This window comes from Narcine bancroftii, chromosome 12, assembly GCF_036971445.1.
Source record: "Narcine bancroftii isolate sNarBan1 chromosome 12, sNarBan1.hap1, whole genome shotgun sequence".
NCBI classification, from domain to species: Eukaryota; Metazoa; Chordata; class Chondrichthyes; order Torpediniformes; family Narcinidae; genus Narcine; species Narcine bancroftii.
The window spans coordinates 20,255,769-20,276,968 of record NC_091480.1 but is presented as its reverse complement, the minus strand read 5'-3'; the positions used below and the strand labels follow the sequence as shown (position 1 = coordinate 20,276,968).

General features: G+C 40.1%; 2 long non-coding RNA genes across 4 annotated transcripts in view; one reads left to right on the top strand and one right to left on the bottom strand.

The window, feature by feature from the left end:
* LOC138747405 (uncharacterized) overlaps positions 1 to 21,200 on the top strand; it is a 300,059-nt gene that overhangs the window by 145,287 nt on the left and 133,572 nt on the right. The gene's annotated exons all lie outside the window — the stretch shown is intronic.
* Positions 1,095 to 19,415, bottom strand: LOC138747013 (uncharacterized). The gene is made up of 3 exons (XR_011347232.1): positions 19,374 to 19,415; positions 14,607 to 14,759; positions 1,095 to 1,776 (listed from the first exon to the last, which is right to left on the bottom strand). It is a non-coding gene; the product is annotated as an uncharacterized lncRNA (long non-coding RNA).

Here is a 21,200-nt window from a genome sequence, read left to right as displayed (position 1 = left end):
ATGGGTGTCCATGTGCAGTTCCTGGAGAAGGTCTGCATCCACCCATTTCACTGATGTAGACAGCAACTCTTCGGCTGTGCAGGAACATCTTGGGGAGGCCTGTGACATCATAGCATTCTTGCCCAAGACATCATCGCTTTGCAAGAGGCACAGGGGGAGCTTCAGTGCCTGTCAGTCTATCACACTATCCTTGCTACTGCAGCAAAGCTATCCTGTTCGATGGGGAGCAGCATGTGTGGTATTCAGTATGTACATCTATATGGTTCAGGGTGATCATGGGAGAGGCAAGATTTTGACATTATGATTCAGAAATCCAAATCAAAGCGTTTACGTGCCTTTAGCACATGGTCAAGGGGAAATCTCTACTAAATTGTTTTTGTGTAAAGAATAAAAAAGATGCAAGTAATGGAATCAGTGGACAGCCCTAAATTCATCCAGGATTAAGAACATATTTTGGATATAATAAATAAGGAATTATTAAAACAGTTGGGCTTCTTACGCCTACTGGTGCTCTATCCTGCTCATGAAAAGAAACTCTGGTTTTTCACTTATTAGATTCACCAGAATACCATTTCCCAGAGTAATTCTTTAAAGTTTAGTTTAAAGCCCACAGTCAATTAACTTCAAGAAGCCGCCGTTTTCAGACCTCCATCTGTTAAAGTGATAAGCTACAAGTGCGAAAATACTTAAATACGGAATTTTGAATGACACCATTTCTTTTTTTTCTTTTTTCTTTTGTGTTCTTTCATTGTTTATTTTCCTTCTTTCTTTTATTCTTGCTTTATGTTATGGAAGTGGGGAAGGGGAGGGGAAAAATGTCACTGTGTTTATATTATAGTAATGAATATTTGTATGTATTGTTATTGAAGTGGTTCTTGCTGAAGCATTAAATAACAAAATTAACTTCAAGAATTTATGCTATTGTTTTTCTTAATCATTGATAGTTTCTCCAATTTGTTCGATAGCACATTTATAATCGTCCCAAGGTTCTTCTATTTTACCTTATGTGCTTAGGATGAGGTAACATGATAGTTTTATTTGCGGATAAATTATTAATAGATAAATAGACAAGTAAGTAAGTACTTTATAGTCGTCGTGCAAGAAAACGCAGCAAAATTGAAAAGGGCAACCAAGGTACTCTCAATACAACATACAAGAGCATATAAAAACAAGAAAGAAAAAAAGCTGCATTAAAACAATACAAATACACTAATTGGCAGAGTTTAATTCTCAGATAGCTCTGGGATAGAAACCGTTCGTCCGTGATTTAACGGACTTGTAACGTCTAACCGAGGCCAACAAGTCAAACAAATCATAGCCCAGGTGAATAGAATCCTTAAGAATATTAGCTACCTTTCTGATACAACGAGATTGAAATAAATGCTCCAAAGGGGACAAGGAAAACCCAATGATCTCCTGGGCCGTACTGATAACCCTCTGAAGATCTCTCTTATCTGCTGTTGCACAGCTGGAAAACCGCATGAGGATGCAATAAGTCCACACATTTTCAATAGAGCAATGATAGAAGGACAGCAATAAACTTAATTTTCCTGAGGATTCTCAGGAAATGGAGACCTTGGTGTGCCTTCTTGACTATAGCAGTGGTATTGATAGTCCTCAGCTAAATATGTTCCCAAATACTTGAAAGTCATAACTCTTTCCATAGTCTCCATCAATGTACAATGGAGCTGGGGTCCACATTATTCCTCTTCAAATCAATTATGAGCTGTTTTGTCTTCAAGGAATTCGATACCAGATTGTTTTCTGAGCACCACACTGATGAATAGAGAAATATTAAATAAATAATTACTGAAGATGTAGATATGTGAAACAACTCTGCTGAATGGATTTTCAGCCAGTGAATTCAATAAATCTGAACTTAACAGCAGCGATCAGCAGTGACCAGCTGGTCATTGAGGACAAGGAGGGAGAAACTTCACCAGAAATATAACATCCCAAGCCAGATGCTCAGCCTCTTTCAAAAATTGCTGCAAAAGCAAGTTAACAACTATTCTGGGCAACATTTTATTTTCCAAAAGGTTTGCATCCTGTAAAAAAAAAATTGGGGATTATGATAGATAACTTCAAGCTGAACACAAAGGCAATTTCAAATTTGCTGTATCATGTAGGAAATTGGAGAAACATTAAATTAACTTTTATTGAATTTAGCATAAAGTGTACGCTCGCCACAAATGTAGCAGAATGTATCGCAGCTGTTACAACATTGAATCTTTCTGAAGACAATAAATGCTATGGTTAAGTACACTCCTCACTATGTTATTGCTTAAAGAACATATCTTCAAGCTATATAATGTAATGCACAGCATCTGTATATGGAAGCTGCTTTTAGAGCCTACCTGCATCTATCCTGACAAAGCATGCCCAAGCCTAAGATAACATTCGCATTACACCTGTACTGAGCCCATGCTTAGGCACGCTTGGACTGATCGAGCAGCTTGGTTTATGGGCAATATACTAGTAGACAAAATATGACAGGAAATCACCAAATAGGCTATATTTCAAAAAAGGTGATAAGAAAATTTTAAGCTGATTTTTGTGATATGCAGCCCAAAATCCATAAAACGCACTCAAATGTTTTCAGAAAGCAAAATCTTCGTTGTCCAGTGTTATCATAATTTTCTTTAATATTCATTCAGCTAAACATTGGGAACAAGCCCTTTGAATCCTGTGAACATGATGAGGTCAGGAGCTTCAGAGTTCCAAAGCGGTGAAGGTGCTATACATTGATTGTGGAATTTGGAACATGCTAACTTGTGATAGGAGGTCAGGGAGTGGGGCCTTTCATTGAGGATCAGACTGTCGGGATGGCCCCCAGCTCCTAAAGATCACCTGCATGCGCTGTCTATCAACAGGGGTGAGGGTAGCACAAAGTGCCTATTGACTCTTTGGATGAGAAAGCAGCTTGGATATTTAATGGAGTGGCGAGGGAGCTGCCAGCACAATCGATAGATGGGAAGGAACCTTTAAGGAAGTTGACCAGACTGCACAGGCCACATTAATAACAGAGTGCCATCAGTAAATCTGGATGGAATGGGGAGTTCATGCCCCACTAATAATTTTATTAATCATAAGCTTGGAACATAGAAGGCTGAGAGGGGATTTGATAGAGGTGTTTAAGATAATGAGAGGGATAGATAGAGTTGATGTGGAAAAGGCTTTTCCTATTGAGAGTAGGAGAGATGGATACAAGAGATCATGGGTTGAGAGTTGACGGGCAAAGGTTTAGGAGTAACATGAGGGGGAACTTCTTTACTCAGAGAGTGGTTACTGTGTGGAACGGGCTTCTGGGAAAGGTGGTGGTGGCAGGGTCAATTTTGTCATTTAAGAAAGAGTTGGATAAGTATATGGATGGGAAGGGGATGGAAGGATATGGGCAGAGTGCTGGTAAGTGGAATTAGAGGGAGGGTACTTAGATCAGTGTGGACTAGAAGGGCCAAATTGGCCTGTTTATGTCCTGTAATTGTTATATGGTTATATATAAGCTGGCAAACTACTGGATTCTTTGGAAATTCAATCTGCAGCATTAATGTTATTCAGAAAAAAATGTACTTGTTTGGCCTGGGTTTTGCTCCCAAGCTACAGCAGCATGCCTTTCCCTCAGAAATGCTGAGCAACGACAGGAGTCACGTGATGGAGTAGTGGCCGGACGGTGAACTCCAGCCCTCTCCAGAAAAGTCAGAAAAAACAAAGCAAAACACAAAGGCACAAAAATAAAAATCAAAGTAAAGTGAATATAAAGGTGGAAAGAAGATGGCGATGAAAAAAGAAAAGTCGAAACCAACGGTAAGAAGAGAGGAAGAGAAGACAACGGAAGATGAAGGAAAAGGCCTTACCTGTTCGAAGAGGCCCGCGGTGGAGAGAGAAACCCGCTCCCTCAGGTCGGTAGAAATTGGACTACAAAAATGGCTCGCTGAGCCGAGTAAAAGTGCACAACCGCGCATGCGCGAGGAGCATGAAAAAAAACACACCGACAGGAGGGGGGACCAGCTGGGGAGTCGATCTCCACAGCCGGCAATGACAGCTGCAGAACACCTGCAGCAAGAGGAGAACACAGAAGACAATGAAAACAAGAAAGAAGAGAGGAAAAGGGCAACAAAGAAACAACAGATGGCCAACCCAGAGGAAGAAGAAGAGGAAGAGTACAGTGAAATAGAAGAAGAAAAGAAAGGCAAGATAAAGGATATACTTTCTCTTATTAAAGAATACATGGAGTCATTTAAAGAATGGCAAGCGCAAGAATTTAATGATTTAAGAAGAAGAATAAACAATACAGAAGAGAAAATGAATAAAATAGATAGGACCTTATCAGAAATGGGAAAAAGAATGGACAAAGTGCAAGAACGAGAAGCAGCAGTAGAAATGGAGAAATGCTGAGCATCTATTTACAACCCTCTAGATGACGGCTCACCATTACTTTCCCAAAAGTTAATGATGGGGAATATTGAAAATGCCTTTACTGTAGTCAAGTTTATTGTCATCTGATTGTAACCTGATGAAACCGCGTTCTCTGGTCCTCGGTGCAAAACATGCAAACACACAACCAGACATAACACACATACAGACAAACAATACATATCCAGGTCAAGTATTTTAGCTATCTAAACAAATAAATATTGTTTCATGAATACGAGAGTCTTGGATGGTTAGTGTGAGCAGTTTCTTTGGTCATTCAGCATTCTCACTACCTGTGGGAAGAAACTGTTCCTCAGCCTGGTGGTGCTGGCGCTGACACTCCAGTACCTCTGAAAGCTGCTGTGTGCAGGGTGGAAGGAATCCTCAATGATTCTGTGTGCCCTCTTCAGACAACGATCCCTGTCAATCATGTCAATGGTGGGGAAGGGAGACTCCAGTGATTCTCTCTGCCACTCTTATGGTCATGTGGATTGACATCCGATCCATTTCTCTGCAGCAACTGTAGCACACTGTGTTGCAGCTGGCCAGGACACTCATGATAGAGCTCCTATAGAAGGTTGACATAATGGTGGCTGGTAGTTTTGCCTATTTCAGCCTTTTCAGGAAGTGCAGTCATTGTTGTACCTTCCCGACAAATGAGGAGATTTTAAAAAAATATATTTTATTTAATATAAAGCTACTTAACAAACATATCACAATATTTCAAACTTAATTCAAATGCATGTGGTATTTTATAAAAAAGAATAAAGAAAATAAAGAAATACAAAAGAAAGAAAAACCTATAAATGCCCCCATCCCCTCCCTCCAACCCCCTAGAAACTAAAAAAAAGGAAAAATAAAAAGAGGAATGAGAAAACCACAAAAGGAGTACTTCACTTTCTTAATCTTTTAAACGCGTGTCTGTGTGTGTGTGTGTGTGTGTGTGTGTGTGTGTGTGTGTGTATGTATATTCATAGAGACCTATAAGAGAAAGGATATGTTCAAGATTCATTTAAATTTTACTAAAAGAATTATTGAAAGAATTAGGGTGATAAATAGAGGAAATTGTTAGAAAATTGGACGAGTTAGAAATCAGTAATAAAGACTGATGGGCCATTGTCAGAAATATGGGCTCCATATTTAAAAAAATGTATGATATTTATCTCTTAAATTATAAGTAATTTTCTAAAGTGGAATACAACTCCGAATGTCTGCTCCGTTCCCAAATCAATATCCGACTTCCAAGTTATAGCATTACACTTTCCAGCTATTGCCAAGGCAATTTGAACAGTAAGTGAGGAGACGGTGCGTGTCCATGATAGGGTCACTACTAAAGTGAAATCCAAATGGAATGCTCACATCCTAGTTATGAATGCAAAAAATAGCAAATCTAGCAGCAATGAAATCTCATTCATAAAAGATGGAAACGCCATCTGAATGGGTTAATTCAGGAGGGGAATGTTTTATGACTATTTCATGCACTTCATCTTGAAGATCTTCAATCATCATGTATAGAATGTATTATTCTCTTACCAGCAGAAACACACAGAAAATCTTTTTTAATGCTCCTATCATGTATCATTTTGTTACCTTTTTTTTAGATGCAGATCAGGGAAAAAGTATTACATTACAATTCATTAAAATGAAAGTGACATTTATTCTGCATCAAAATGAGGAAATGGTGGTGAATTCATTCTTTGCATATAAATAGTATTTTAATATCATAGTATTTGGAAATCTCATATTCTCCCTGATCATTGGCGACAAAATTAATTTTTGATAGGATTCTGCGGCTGAAGTAAAAAAAAATTGTTTTTTTTTTCCTGCAAGTGACGGAAATGATATCCAGTGCAAGTCATCTCAAGTCCTTTGTAAAGAAACAGTTCCACAACCATATAGCAGCGATCATATCCTTCTCTTGTATGAGTTTTACTGCATTACACATGCCAGGATATTTCACACAATTGATTTATTAAATGCAAACATTGATGATCCAAAGTGTTTATTATTCTGTGCCAATTTTAAAATACTTTGGCATTTCAAGTACCTTAACGAAATCCAAGGCTAATTAAGAATGCACAGTACTATCTCAACACCCCGATGTGAAAACTGATTTTGATGATTTCTAATTTTTTTTTCCATTCTTCTTCTTGTCTCGCGGGGTTAGGCCAAATGAGAGTTAAGACTAATGAAATCTCTACTCTTTGTTGGCATATTACTTACTAGCAAAATTACTAATGAGAGTTTGAACAATTATTAAGCGCAAATAAGTTAAAGGTGTACAGGGTCATAGGATAAAGACTCGGGAATCCTTTCACATGGCAGCCACAGTGTGATAAATGTTTGCTTTATTCTATGATGGAAGAATTGTTTTGTAATGGAAAAGGGCGGAATTACATCACTACACAGTGGGTAATGGCAGAGGTAGATTAGGGCAAGCCTTTCCAAGTAGTTATAGAGAGTTTTTTTCCAATTGTCCTTGAAAATCACATGGCAACAATAAAAATATATTGTTTTATCATAATTATAAGTACTGCACAGCAGCCATAAATATCATTAAAGCTAATGAGCACTCTTTTCTGGAAAACGTGGTTATTATATTCTATAAACGGAAAAAAAATTCAAAATTAATCCTCGCATTCTATTCGCAAATTGTTCACTATTGCCCCCTTAATTTATAATTTAACAATCAAAACATGAAAAACCTATGGAGCATAAGATTGGAAGCATTATCTGTGAGCTGTATTTCTAGTTGCCCTCCATAACATAGGGTTGTGGCAAGCATTATCTTTTCAAAGATAAAGTACATTCTGTTGTGACGAGGAAAACGAGGTAGCAAATTTCACACAGTGAGTGTTGCGTGATAACAGCCACATAATTGGTTTCGTAGCGGTACTTATTGAGTGATAAATGGAGGGGTTCCTTGCTCTTCTCCAAACAGTGCTCAGAAGTGTGTAGCAGTTCTCTAGTTAGGATCAACCTGCATTTGTACTCGTGATAACAACACAAGGCTGGAGAAACTCAGCAGGTCAAACGGTGTACTTTATCTTCTTCTTTCTTCTTTGGCTTGGCTTCGCGGACGAAGATTTATGGAGGGGTAATGTCCACGTCAGCTGCAGGCTCGTTTGTGGCTGACAAGTCCGTGCGGGACAGGCAGACACGGTTGCAGCGGTTGCAAGGGAAAATTGGTTGGTTGGGGTTGGGTGTTGGGTTTTTCCTCCTTTGTCTTTTGTCAGTGAGGTGGGCTCTGTGGTCTTCTTTAAAGGAGGTTGCTGCCCGCCGAACTGTGAGGCGCCAAGATGCACGGTTTGAGGCGAGATCAGTCCAGTGGCGGTGGTCAATGTGGCAGGCACCAATAGATTTCTTTAGGCAGTCCTTGTACCTCTTCTTTGGTGCACCTCTGTCTCGGTGGCCAGTGGAGAGCTTGCCTTATAACACGATCTTGGGAAGGCGATGGTCCTCCATTCTGGAGACGTGACCTACCCAGCGCAGTTTGATCTTTAGCAGCGTGGATTCAATGCTGTCGGCCCCTGCCATCTTGAGTACTTCAATGTTGGAGATGAAATCACTTCAATGAATGTTGAGGATGGAGCGGAGATAACGCTGGTGGAAGCGTTCTAGGAGCCGTAGGTGATGCCGGTAGAGGACCCATGATTCGGAGCTGAACAGGAGTGTGGGTATGACAACGGCTCTGTACATGCTAATCTTTGTGAGGTTTTTCAGTTGGTTGTTTTTCCAGACTCTTTTGTATAGTCTTCCAAAGGCGCTATTTGCCTTGGCGAGTCTGTTGTCTATCTCGTTGTCAATCCTTGCATCTGATGAAATGGTGCAGCCGAGATAGGTAGGTAAACTGGTTGACCGTTTTGAGTTTTGTGTGCCCGATGGAGATGTGGGGGGGGGCTGGTAGTCATGGTGGGGAGCTGGCTGATGGAGGACCTCAGTTTTCTTCAGGCTGACTTCCAGGCCAAATATTTTGGCAGTTTCCGCAAAACATGACGTCAAGCGCTAAAGAGCCAGGTGTACTTTATATAGCAAAGATAAAGGGACATAACCAATGTTTCGGGCTTCGCCTTTCAAAATGCTGGTTGTGCACCTTTATCTTTGCCATGTGAAGACATTGTTTGACCTGCTGAGTTTTACTTCAATCACTGTGTCTGGAGACTTTCGTGTTTTACTTCTGTATTTGTGATTTTGAGCAGATTGAGCAAATAATCTCTGGAGTTTGGAAGTATTAAAGGTAAAGTTATTGGAATGGATTGAGTGAACATGACAGGATAGATGCCGGGAAGATTGTAAAACAAACAACATTACAGCATACTGCAGGCCATTTAACCCAGGATATTGTGATGACCTATGTAAACCTACCCCACAACAATCTAATCTTTCCCTACCTTACACCCATAACCCTCTATTTTTCCTAACATCCACGTGCCGATGATATTCCTGTTTCCTTGCAACATTCAGCCTACTTCCCATGTTTGCTCAGGGCCAATTCATCACTCCCATCATCCTGATTCTCCTACTGCCCACCAATACGGGATAACTTGCACCGGGTAATTGATCTATCAATTAGTGTAGGAGGAAAGCAGATGCTTCAGGGTGGATTCACAGAGTCACTTGAAGAACGTCCAAATTCCACACATGGAGGTCAGGACTGAACCTGGGTCCCTGCACCTTCAAGGCAGCAGTACTACCTGTTGTGCCAGGTACTACCTGTTGTGCCAGGTACTACCTGTTGTGCCAGGTAGTATCTGTTGTGCCAGGTACTACCTGTTATACCAGGTGCTACCTGTTGTGCCAGGCACTACCGGTTGTACTAGGTACTACCTGTTGTGCCAGTTAGTACCTGTTGCTAAAGCAATTGATTCTTATTCATTAATCTTAGATTAAAAGTCAATGATAATTCTTCTGGTGTGAAGGTCAATGAGGACTTGTTGCAAGAATTATGCACAAATACTTTTTTTATATAATACAAATCATATAATGAAAAATATTTATTCTCACATTTCACAATATCTTCCCAGAGTTTGAGAACTTTTTCAGTGTTGATAATATCCTTTCTTGTTATTTGAAAGAATTAGGGTGATAAATAGAGGAAATTGTTAGAAAATTGGACGAGTTAGAAATCAGTAATAAAGACTGATGGGCCATTGTCAGAAATGTTAGAACTGTTATCTGCAGGACCTGAAGAGAAGAGATAATCACATGAAAACAAATAAAGTATAATAAATCACAGCTTCTTGATGTTGCAAACCTTACTACAAGGCCAATTAATCTTCTTCTCCTTGTTGTTTAAACATAGTTTAGAAACCTTGCCCTGTAAACAAGTACTCTGGCAAATTATGGGAATTCTATTTATTTTAAATTTTGAATATGTTTCCTTAAGGAGCCCAAACTGCTTTATATTTATTAGTGTTATGTGAGAGTGTTTTGCGTATTATTAAGAGCAGCAGTTTTGTAAACTGCACGACTTAGATGATTGTAGTCAGCAGAATGTAAAGGACATTTGTTTAGACCATTCTAAACATTCTTTCCATTCACATACCACTTTAAGTAATCCCTTTGCCATCGATGCTCTGTGATTGGTAAGGGAGTGCTAAAGAAGGTATGTGGGTGGGAAGGGAAGGTTGAGAACCACAGCTCCAGACCCAAGTTTTACAGAAATATTTTGCTTGAGAAAAATTGTCATTGGCCCATTTCCTTAGGAGTTATGAAACCATGCACATAATGAGTCAATTAGGTACGATTAAAACAGTGGTTTTCAACTGTTTATTTCCACCCACATATCACCTTAAGCAATTCCTTACTAATCACAGAGCACCTATGGCTTAGGGAATACTTAAAGTGGAATGTGAGTGGAAAGAAACAGGTTGAGAACCACTGGTTTAGAGTTTTATGAGGATTTAAAACAAGCTTTGCATAAGTCATATGGTTTGTGATCACTTTCTTTGGATCATTACATTTTCTGGCAATGTGTCGACTTGAAACATACTGCTGAAGATCAATGGAGAAGTGTGGGTGAGGTGATCATCAAGGTACATCTACCTTTGACTTTCAATCCTGTGCAATGAGAGCAAAGGCCAAGGTGAGTTGGAGGTCAGGATCAGTGCATTTAACCTCCTGGACAACCACTGGACTCGATGATGAAGCCCCCACCCCCCACGTGGACAAATAACTTTTATAAAGAACATAGGGCTTGCTTCAGTTAAATTTAAGCAGTCATGGAATGGGCATTCTTGTGAGTAGGTAAGAATGAGCCATCTTTTTCAAGAGGGTTTCATAACAAAGTATTTCCCCTGTCTTCCTGGAGATCTCTCACCTGACAGAGAATCCAGTGGACCACTTGCCTTGTGAGGCGGCTATGTGGTGAGCAAGTGGCCGAGGAATTGGAAGGAGAGAATATTGATTTCTCATGAGCATGCGTGCAGGGTTTTTTTTTTGGAGGCAGTGTCGGTGATACTTGTGCAGAGCTTTAGAGGCTTCTGTGAGGTGCTCATGCCCCCAACACACTCACACACATGCACCAGTGAGAGGCTAACAGATGTCTGCCTCGGGATCTTGGTGTTCAAAGACACTTTATTTTGTGCTAGCGCATTGGATGTGCTAGTGGGTTATCACTGATACCATTCAAGATATGGGAAGAGATCCACAAGGACTAGCTGTGGTTTGGATGTTGAAGATGATGTTGTGCAGTGGAGATGAAAGATCCTTGTCTTCTTGATCTTTATTTAAGAGCCCTCTTCAGTGAAAGAATCAGTGCTTTGAAGTTCGGTTTCTGTGTGCACATATGCAAACATTTTTTTTGTCTTCTGTAACTTGATGATCAAAGTTGATGTGAGCTTTGAGGAAATGATGAACGAATACATCTCTGCTCATCGTGTAGATTAACTCTCTTCCTGCTGCAGAAGGTGAGCTGTAGGATTATGACAATGACAGATCCTTGTGTTACCCCAGACCCCAGTGGAACTGGGTAGTGATCTGCTGGTGTCAGTCGTGTCGCCCGGCTGATATTTTGGCTGTCTTCTTCATCTCCCTCAGATTATTGTTTCACAGTGAAACCGCATCGACTCATTCTGAAGTATTTCTTTTTGATTGGAGAAAGGCTGACCATTTGGAATCAGTGGAAGTTAAGATGCTAAAAGTTGCATGCCTATTCTATGAAAATGATCTCTGTTCAGGTTAAGAATGCATTTCAATGCAAATCCAGGGAATTGTAGTGTCATTAAAACCCAGAAATGCTGGAGGAACTCAGCCAGTCTCGTAGTATCCATAGAAAGCAGAGATATATTACTGACATTTTGGGCCTGAGCTTTTCCTCAAGATATAAGTGAAGAAAAGAATTAAAGCATGGGAAAAGAAAAGGGGGAAGAATGTGAGGGGGAGGAATACAGACCAACAGTCAAAAGGTGTTAATTGGATATGATAACCAATCAACCACAATCAGACAAGAATTGTGATTTAATCACCTTAAAATGTCAGCACAGCTTGCGTGTTGCTGGCCCAGTTCCAAGACAGGTAATGAGGGAGGGGTTTGGGTGTATCAGCCTTTATGGGGTTATCTGGGAGAGGTTCAGGGGCGGGCCAGTCCATACCAGAAACAGGAAAGGTTAGAATTGATTTTGGCTCTGTGAAAGGAGACAATAAGAAAAGGGGAGATGGAGAGTGAGAGAGATGGAGCTGGGGGGAAAGGAGATGGGGGGTGGGGTTCTAACAGAAACCAGAGGAGTTGATGTTAATACCATCTGGTTGGAGGGTGCCCAGATGGAAAATGAGGTGTTGTTCCTCCAATTTGAAGGTGGACTCAGTCTGTCACTTCATGAGACAATAGACAAACATGTCAGCAAGGGGGAATAGGGGTATTTCGGCATTCCAGTCTGAGTTCAGACTCTCCGATGTAGAGGAGATCATAACGGGTACATAGTCAATATTTCTCAAAATTTAGACCACGTCCCACTGGGCAGATTGACCATTGATCCCTTATTGAGATTTCATTTAAACCTGAAATATGTTTAAGGGCAAGTTGAGGACCTGTTTGAGATACTTTTCCTTTAATTTACAATATGGCACCATCTCACTCTATTTTTCTGAATTAATCTTTAGCATGAGTCAGAAAGTAGAGACTGATAAACAGAAATTCAAAACAAAAACACTTAATAAGTTGGGCAGCATCTTTGGTGAGAAGGAGAGTTGCTGTTTCAAATCAATGACCTGTTAGTAGAACTCACGAGGACAGAGTGTTAGCGTTGAGCCTTTCTGTGTGTAATGTCAACTGCACCTTCTAATTATCTTCTACGCTGTGATTCAGAGTTGCAAATTAAGTTAATGGGGTTGATCAATTTAGAATTCAAACTTTTGAAGGAGTCTTTTGGGTACGGCTAGGCAGGAGGTCCTCAAATAAATCAGTAGATTTTGGCAGCAGGACCATTAGATGTTTTGGATCTTCCTGCTGGGTTCTGATCATTGAAGGGATCAGAATTATGGTAAGTTTGCTCATTATGAGAGAAAAAAATAATTAAAATGAGCAAATTGGAAGGAAAAATGATTTGTACTTAAAATCCAAACCTTTTATTCAATGAGCCATAACAGAAGCTCATCCAATTTGAAGCTAATGAAAGATGAACAGAAATAGATTCTGATTAGAAAGTGTTGAGCTGTCACTACTGAAGACAAGTTGTAACAGGATGTGAATGAGACTATTCAGTATAAAATTTCAAAAGGAGCATAATATCAGCATGTTTCACTTGTGTCGAATTGAATACAGTCACACCTAAATCTTGAGCAGTTTGTTGCACAGTTCATGGTGATCGTACAATAATTCAAAAGCTAATTTAAAGAAATCATTAGATTAAAAGGCTCAAGTCAAAATATGAAAAGAAATAGTGTGAGGGAAAACTTAATGGAATAAATTCAGGTTTGTTTCACTCTTCTCAGTGGTTTGTGTCCTTGGATTTCCAGACCAATTTACTTTCTCCCCTGTGGCTCTTTGATCCATTTTGGTCCCAAAATAAGCCACAGACATTAGGGTAGAAGCCCAAAAAATCCAGATGCCAGAAATCCGGACCAACTGAGAATTGAGACTTTTCGAAAACTCTTAAACTTTTTAAATTTAGTGGGCTTTTGTGTGCGTGTGCATGTGTAAGTGTCGCAGATGCACAGCTGCAACAAGCGACCGCTTTATTTTTCTTTAAAATCCCTCATTTTGATAAATAAAGTATGTTGTATTTGCTAACAAATAAATTATCAAAGTGCATCTGTTCATATTCTTCCTAAAATTTGAATTTTCAAAGCACTGTCCGAGAATCCGTAAAGTCCAAAAATCCAGACTGACCCAATCCCCGAGCAGTCCAGGTTTTCGGACTTAAAACTGCGTTGAATTTCTTCATGTGATGTGAGTTTTCCCACTTAATTTATCATCGTTCTCGGTCCAGATGAGCACGGTTCAATTCTGACCCTCAGTGCTGTTTATTTGGTCCTTCTAAGTTGTCTCCAGCTTGTAAGTTGTGTGGCTTTCCTCTATGTATTCCGTTTTCCACCCACATCCCAAACATTTGTAGTTTAGTTGACGAGTTGGCCACTGTAAATTAAACTTGGTGGGGGTGGTAGAATGCATGGTGATTTAATGGGAGAGTGGGAGGGGGAATGGGTTACAGGGAAAATTAATGGAATGCTTTGTAAACTAGCATAAAGTTATGGGCCAAATGTCTTCTTTCTATATTGTTAAGAACGTGGAAAGGTAAAAAAATAAAAAAACATAAAGCAAACCTTTTTTAATACTATTTTTAAACTATGTAGCTTTTAAAGCATTAACTAAGGCAATTACAATGCACATTTTGGAAACTAGTTTCTTTAAAGGTAAAGGTTCCATTATTGTCTCGTTATACTACATTTAGAATGTAACATACATGAAATTCTTTTCTTTTTGCCTAGGCAAACAGAGTTACCACTTTGTCCAATGCCCCTTACAAAAACCTACAGCACCTGGTGTTCCTCCCCTCCAAGTACTGACCAGCCCTGAGCCTGCTTAGCTTCTGAGGCTATTCAGGCTATTCAGGCTATTAGGTGCTGCTGGAGACAGGCTACTAAGCAATAAGAATAGGTTAGTGTACCATTAAAAACTCAGACATATGGTATGAAACAAAGCATAATTGGGTGGCACAGTTAACTTAGTGGTTACCACAACTCTGTTTTAGCACCTGCCAACCAGGGTTGAATCCAGCACTGTCTGGATGTTCTCCGTGTGTCTTCATGGGTTTCCTCCGGGTGTTCCAGTTTCCTTCCACCCTTCAAAATATACCAGGCTTGTAGTTCAATTGGGTGTAATTGGGCCTGTAACTGTGCTTGTATGTCTAAATTAAATTAAAATAACATTTTTTTTTAACAGCAAGAATAATTCATACATGCCTGAAATTCTCCTCAGAACATTGAAATACTTGGTTAAAAGCAGACAGGGTTACTGAGAGCCTCTGAATATCCACCTTTAACTAGGTTTCAGGCTTTAAACAAGTATCTCTGCAGCCACCTTCTTTATAATCAGTGGAGAGCAGAAAAATAACTACAGGATTTTATGAGCTCTGAAAATACCCCCCCCCCCCCCCCCTACCACCACCACATTTATTTTCCTGTCCCCCTTGCAACTCTTCTCTCCCACACATGTCCACCATTTAATTCTTTTTTTTTGCTAATTTCCCACTCTGGAGTATAATTTACGGAAGCAACTATAGGAAAAGTTTGCATCTAAAGGAACCCAGGTGGTCATGGACAGAATATGCAAACTCGGCACACACTGCAGCTGACGTCATGGTTGAACCCAGGTCGCTGGAGCTGTGACGACATGTCACGTTAGAAGATGGTGCCAGGAAAAAATGACGCTGGTGCTCTATGCAATGAGATTTTAATGTAACATACAATTATTACTGATCGTCTTGCCCATTCCTTTTCTCCCACTGGTGCTGTGTTTCTCCAGCTGGTTGTTTGTTGCTCCAGATTCCAGCATCTTCAGTCTCTTGAGTCTCTCCTGCTTCTTGGAAGGATTGAACTGATGGGTTTTTATCAATCAGTCCAATTGGAAATGAAAATTGGGAGGGTAGTATTAGGCAAAAGCATTTACTCCACCAAGATGCATCCTGAGTCTTGGAGATGACCATGGGGCAATGTCCACTGCACAGTTTAATCTTTTACTGAGAGACAATAGGAGTGGTTGATCGAAATCACACTGGTTCATCAGTGATGATATTCCCTTTGTACTCATGCACACTGGTTGTTCACCTAGCAAAAGCATTATATCCCTGAACACCAAATGAAATAGCTAAAGGTTTCAGTAGACATCAAGCTAGGCATATCAACCTAGTGTAAAACCACAAGGCATAAAACTAATAAAGAGAAGCTTGGAAGTCTGTAGATATTGTGATTGTAGTAAAACATGCACTGAAATGCTGGAGGAGCTCAGCCGGTTTCTCAGCGTTCATAGGAGGTAAAGATAGATAACCAAGGCTTGGGGCCTGAGCCCTTTTCAGGGTATTAGCAAAAAGCAGCCGGTATCTTAATTAAAGACTAGAGAGAAAGAATGTGAAGGGAAGGAGTCCAGACCAACAGCCAATAGGTGTTAATTAGATATGATATGAGGAAAGGTGAGAATTGATTTTTGCTCTGTGAAAGTAGTTGGAGGGAAAAGAGAAGAGAGAGAGAGAGAGAAAGAGAGAGAGAGAGAACTAGGGGGAAGAAGATATGGGTGAGGGGGGAATGGTGGTGGTAGTTTAACGGAAATTTAATTTGATGTTAATGCCATCTGGTTGGAGGGTGCCCAGATGGAAGATGAGGTGTTGTTCCTCCAAGTTGTGGGTGGTCTCAGACTAGCAGGTGCATGAGACCATGGACTGACATGTCAGCAAGGGAATGGGTGGGGATATTGAAATGGGTGGCCGATAGGAGATCCACACTATTGCAGCAGGCAGAGTCGAGGTGCTCAACGAAGCGAGCTTCCAGTCCATGCCCAGTTTCTCCGATGTAGAGGAAACCACAGCGGGAGCACCGGATGCAGTAGAAAGCTAATAAAGGGTCCCATTACGTAACAAAACAGCCCAACTGCATTGGACAGATGTCTCCAATTCCACTTGCAAATGAAAGAGACAGTCATTTCACAAAAGTAATCAGTATGAAATGACTATTTTCTGAATTTTTCCTTCTTCAGCCCCCTTCATGTCCACTCATTTCACGTTTATTATCACCCGATTGCACAAGTACAACCTGACGAAACAGCGTTTTCGTGTCCTCAGTGTAAAACGTGTAAGCACACAACCAGACATAGTACACATACAGACAAACAATACATATGCAGGACAAATATACATATATAAAAATAATTAAATAAATAGTGTTTAGCAAGTATTAGAGTCTCGGGTGGTTAATGTGAGCAGTTCCTTTGGGCGTTCAGCAGTAGGACGAAGCTGTTTCTCAGCCTGGTGGTGCTGGCTCTGATACTCCTGCATGCTCTGGCACTTCAGTTACATCTCACGTGAAGGACTAACAATGTTTGCGCATGGTAGTAACAGCAATAATGCTGAAACCAGATTCAAGATCGGGACAGCTGCCAGAGACATGGGTGGATAGGTTAATTGGCCAGCATAAGTTGCACCTAATGTGTGAGAGGTGGACCCTGATGAAAATGCAGAAGGCATAAAGGTGATGACTGTAGGACTGTAGGATATGGGTGGTTGATGGCATGGATTCAGTGCCTAGTTCCATGTCATGTAACTCTATATGTTCCCTTCCTCAACCTCTCATGGTAGTGACTGCACAAAACAGGATCAAAAAAATGGAATATCAATTCGAGTTGTAAAAAATAACTGCAGCTAGAAACAGGATTGAAGAATTACATGATAATTGAAGGCTGAAAAGGAACTTTTAGCAACCCAGCTGCTGTAATAATGGAAATACTGTGTTGAGGTGGAATTCTGAGAAAATGAGTGAGGAAGAATATGAAACCAATCTAAATTTCAAGCCGGCAGAAACATCAGCTCTTCGATTTAGCTAAGATGAAAAATCTAAAGAACCCAAATTAAAATAAATCAGCGCTGAAGTGTGACCACGTGATTTCCACCAGATGCTCCGCGTTCCGTCCACAATCCGCTGCTGTGCATTGTTCCCAGTTTGTAGGTGAGTGGTAGAATCAGAATACAGTCGACGAGAATATGGGGAGAATAAAAGATGGGAATAATGTAGGTGAGTACTTAATCACCAGTGCAGACTTTGTGGATCAAAATACCTCAATCCATGACTAGGCTGCATCTGTTTGAGTAGAATACATCAAATGACCCATTTTGTGGCCATGCATGGATGACTTGAAAAATGTTTCTCACTTCAGTTTAGGGACAGGGTTGTTCTCGGACTCACCCCCCCCCCCCACCCCACCCCACGGGTGTAGATTAGCCCCTTTTCCTCTTCTGTGTACATATGGCCCCCAGAGCAGATATGCCCCCCTATGCAAATATGATCTCCTGTGTAAACATGCAGCCCTCCTGCCCCAGTGTAGATATGCCCCTCTATGTAAATATGGACCTTCTGTGCAGATACGATCCCCTGTGTAAACATGCATCCCCCCTGCCCCAGTGTAGATAAGGCCCCCCTGTGTAGATATGGACCTTCTGTGCAGATATGATCTCCTGTTTAAACATGCATCCCTCCTGCTCCAGTGTAGATAAGGCCCCCCTGTGTAGATATGGACCTTCTGTGCAGATATGATCCCCTGTGTAAACATGCATCCCTCCTGCCCCAGTGTAAATAAGGCCCCCTGTTTCCCTTTTGTCACACTGCCTTCACCTTATACTTTCAGCAGCTTTTCTCACTCCATTCCCTCAGGAGAAAACAATGGGAAGAGGAGCAGGAATAAACACAAGGCCCAGTGTAACTGCTGCTCTCTTCAGCAGATCAGAGCTGATCCTGTTTTCATCTAATCCACTGCCGATCATTTTATTCTTTGATTTGCTTTGACTTCCTTATCTATCAATTTCTTCTTTGGATTTACTCGATGGCTGAAGTCACAACATCCCTCTCAAAGAGAAGATTCCAGAGATTTACAAACTCTGTGCTACAAGGAATTATGGGGGGGTTTTGCAAATCATTGGACTTCTCGATCTTTGAGACCCTGTGGTTGACGAGCTAATAAGTATTTTCAAGTCTGAGGTAAATATTTGAATGACGGGAATTGAAGCGGTGAGGATCAAGAAAGAAGCTGGAGTTAAAGCCCAATGATATGAGATCAACAGTGATGTTATTGAATGGTCTGGCAGGCCAGAGGAGCCTTTCAGGCCGCCCTGACTCCTGTTTCTTGTCTTCTTGTTTCTTGTATTTGGGCCCTGACCAAAATCACACCTGAAGCAATTTGCTCTACTAATGAGCGGGGACCATTGAATTTCACACTTTCAAATTGTTGAGGACTCCCTAACACCCTGCATCTTTCAGCCACTGCCATCAGGAAAGAGATACAGGAGTTTCAGAGCCAGAATCTCCAGGCTGAGATACAGCTTCTTCCCACGGGCAGTGAGAATGTTGAACGAACTGCTCGCACGAACCAGCTGAGACTCTACTATTTATTAAACGATATTTATTTATTTTTATTTACGTATTTTTGCCCTAGTTATGTATTGCTTGTCTGTATGTGCGTTAGGCCTGGTTGTGTGCTTGCGAGAACAGAAGAACACTGTGCAATCAAATGATAAATAAACTTGAACTTTTTAAATCTAATACCACTCAAAATCTGAATTTTGTCTTGTGTTTCACAGTACAGCGAGATTTAAATCCTTCATAACTCACTGAAGTGCAAATAAATCATTTAAATGTCCTTCTTGTACAACAAGGTAATACAAATAAGTCGCAGTTATTCTGAGGTCATCATTATCTTCACCATGGGCTCCTTTAGCAGCAAAATCAAAATGTATTCACATTCTGCACAGAATCAATTTTACCTCAGAAGGGACAGACTCCTTGTTGTGTTCCTTGAGTACAACTGCACTTTGGAGCCTAAATGTTACTGGATAAGAATTTAAGGTTAGCCTATCACATTTCCTGTTGCTGAACAATCAGAAACACTGAGTTATTGTGACAAGATGCATTCTATTTCATCCCATTGTTATTAGTTAGGATTGTAGGGTTTACTGATTTTGGGGAATATTTTTCAATGACTTACACAATCTTTTACTGAGCACTGCAAATTACCCTTGCTCAAATAAGTTACCTTCTTCGTGCTTTGAGTGTTTACAAATGGTATTAAGATGTCTTCTGGAAGCCAGTCTGAATAATTTATGTCAAGCATTCACACAGAATAGGAACCATCATATTTAATGCAATTGTAGCTTATCAAGAATTTTAAAAAGTGGTATTTACTCAACAGTCAACATTCAGTCAAAGTCCAAGCTTACGTAGCCTAATATAGCAATTTTCAAAAAAGTACTAATTAATGCTTCTGCTACCATAACCCACTGATATCTCAGTAATGGGCTGAATCTTGCTGGAAAATACAGGAGGAAAAAAAATCAGCGTAAATCTGTAGAACTTGCTGGTCAATTCACTTCGCTCTGCTATTTGTCACTTGTTAGTGGTACCAGTTTTGTACATTAATTGCCCATTAAACATTTCAGAAAATTATGGCACATCCTTAAAAGCACGATTATTGTTTAATGACATGAATATTATTAAAACAATGGCAATCAATCTCTCTGACCCAGAAAGTGAACAGCTGAAATGAACAATTCTTATTCCTCAATTTAGTGAATTAATTGAACGTATTCCTTCAGTTCCATTTAAATGAATTTCAGAAGTTGAATCTAATGCCAACTGTTACTATATTTCATGTTTAATCTATTACAGTGCCGGCAACTGAGGATGAATTCCTACCCCATGTTGCTTAATTTAGAAGGAAAATTGTTAATTCCTTTTCTTGAATCGTATTTTACTCCTCGTAGGAGGGAAGGAGAATATGATAATACGTGGATAACACACAAAGTTTTCAGCTCATAACACAAATTTAAAAGAATGGTTTATTCATTGTGCAGTTATTCCTGAATATGTATTGAATATTTCATGTTAATCTAGTTCTAAATTGCCTTATAAACTGCATTAGAAATCTCATCGTCTAAATTCAAAATGCAATGCTCCTTTCTGATTGCCCGACACCTTATAACATGGTTCAAACATCCTTATAATTGTAAGTAAATGTCGATGCTAATTCTATTTCTTCAATTATCAGATCAAACAGCTGCACTTTTTTCCTCAAGGGTATATTTTTAATCAAATGAATCAGTTGAAACTTATTTCAATTGAACTGAAATAGAAGGAAGGACATCGGCAGGAACAGAGTTGTGTTTCATTACCATCTATAATCTGCCCCCAACATGTCTCTCACATGTCAGTATCATCACACTGAGGTAAAACTCCAACTGAATAGGAGTGGAGCAGAGCTTGCCGGTAGCAGCAATAGAGAGGCCTAAAAATAAGCCACCAACCCAGCAAAGCCTCAAAGCAAGATTCCATGCACTTATTAACTGAGGAAACATGCTTTGGACAGAAGAAAATGAGCAGCACCCACTAAATTCAGCCAAAAGTCTGCTGTCTGACGACATCTAGTTGTAAATGGTCAGTGGCAGTAAAACGACTGTTGGAGGGACATTCTTATTTCCAGTGATTGCAGAAATAATAAGTGATTTTCATGCACAAACTTTCAGTATCTCATACTGGATTGGAGTTGGTCCCATAGCCGGTAAATGATCCTGTACACTGATCTTTTATTGGTATTA